We start from the raw sequence: 2,147 nt of genomic DNA, 5'->3' as shown, positions 1-2,147 counted from the left end.
GCAGACAGCCCACAGCAGCTTTCACCAGCCCATCCGCGGTGGAGCCTGAGAGGAGAAAACAAAAATGAGGGCTGCGGGACAACAGCCTCTCTCCCATTGATATTGATGAGAGGAAGTGCCTTTCTCCCATTCTTCCCTCAACCTCCTTGTCATCTCCCCTGAGTCCTGCTTGTATCTTTGCTTAGACCCCCGAATTGTCTCGTCACATCCCCCAGATTCCCTTTCCTCCCCTCTGGCCCCAGAAATATCCGGCAGCAGTGAGATAATAAACACTCAAAAAAGAAATGCCCCAAGTTCAGTCTCACTCTCAGTATAGTACTGACAGAGCGAGAAAAATAAATGACACTGCATGTCCCTTTTTCAACTCACACTCCCCATCGATGCCCCTTTCCCTCTTCACACACCTCCCACTGCCCCCACTGGAAGACTGCACCCTCATCCTGCCCAGGAGAGAACGAGCAGGGAGACCCAAAAGGTCTGGACCAGGACGGCCCGGGGGCTCAGTGTCCGGTAAGATGCGGAGCTTCCTAAGGAGGGAAGGAGCTGAGGGGTCAGGCTGGTGCTCCTACCTGCATGGCTGTGAATCCAGGCCACAGCTTTCCGCTCCAGAAGCTCCCACTCGCACTTCATGTCCTTATGCTTGTCATGCAGCCAGATCACCGCCAGGACAGTGGCCCAGCCTGAGGAATCCACACTCTACAACAGAGAGACGCCCCTGAAGCCTGCACGCCCTCCTCACCTACCAAGTCTCCCTCCAACCCCATTCCCCACACATTGCTCCTAAATGAGGTTACCTGGTCTCCCTTAACCTGCTCTATGACTTGTGAGGCACAATGCCAGGCCCTAAACCTCAGGGCAACCATCCAGTGAGTCTTAAGGTAGAAATGTCTTCAATTTTTAATGCGGTGTAACCACCAGGACATTGCTTGAAACTCCTAAGACACCCCCCAAGGAGGATTAGGCAGCTGTGATAAAACAACAACAAAACACACACGCCCAGTGGCTTTTTATTGTTTCCAAAGCATCTTCATGTGTGTGTTTTTATTTGAACCCTCACCAACACAAAAACATATTGAGGAATTACCAATAGCCACATGGTTTAAGAGAGAAAACTGATTCATATAAAAATGAAATGATTTGCCCAAAGTGAGTCTTCTAGCACATGACGGAGCTGGGACTGGAGATCAAACGTTCTGATTCAAGGTCACAGTGCTCATCCAGCTCAACAGAAAGTATTGCATAGACCAGAAAAAGGTGAGTTTTCACCCACGGCTCCCAATTCCCGTTTTTAGAGACAACAGATTAAAATAAATTCTTTTATATCGTGAGTGTTAAAATTTGGAAACAGCTATCATGGCCTCTGAGTAGACTTGTTTCAGATCAAAATTCCCGGTTCCTTTCATTCTCTCTTAAGAGGACTTTTGTCAAAGCAGCAAGAATCCTGTGTTTGTTCTCCTAGTCTAGAAACAAGCACAGTGATTTCTAAAATACATCTCCTTAAATGGTCACATCTGGAGGTAAATGTACTTATAAAAGTCCATGACTCCAGCCCCAGAGTGTATAATACATAAAGTATTCCTGACAATCCTTTTGCCTTCAACTAATCATGTTTCAAATATGCTGATTGATAATAAGTTTGTGGTCCTCTAAAATCTCTAATTTTCATGTGCAACCGCTAAAAGTCATTTGGCTTCTATTCTCTACCTGTAGAGTTGAGAATTTAGAATGAAAAAGAGTGTTTATGCCAGATTTTTTTTTTAATTCAAGTCATTGTTCAGGTCTTTTGGGATCCTGATTTTCTTGTCTACTATGCCATCTCCCTGTTTTGTCACATACAAATAAGAACGTATTGGTCTACATCTTCACGTAAATACTTACTAAAAATATGGACCCCCCCCAGAGAATCAAAGACTGGGGGATCTGCATATCTGTTTCATTTGAATAAATTCATTATTCAGTACCATGGGTTTCCAACTAGTTTGTAATCAGTCCATATACTAATCATTAAGAAAAGTTCAAATTCCTTAATGAAATTCAGATACACCAGGGCTCTTCATTCCCTTGACTTATTGGCTAAGTTACCATGTCCGAGAAGAAAGTGTTAGTCTAACATGTCTTGTTCTCAATGAAACCGAGTTAGATCTTAA

Source organism: Myotis davidii, unplaced genomic scaffold (genome assembly GCF_000327345.1).
Source record: "Myotis davidii unplaced genomic scaffold, ASM32734v1 scaffold478, whole genome shotgun sequence".
Lineage (NCBI taxonomy): Eukaryota > Metazoa > Chordata > Mammalia > Chiroptera > Vespertilionidae > Myotis > Myotis davidii.
Note: the sequence above shows the minus strand (reverse complement) of the source record.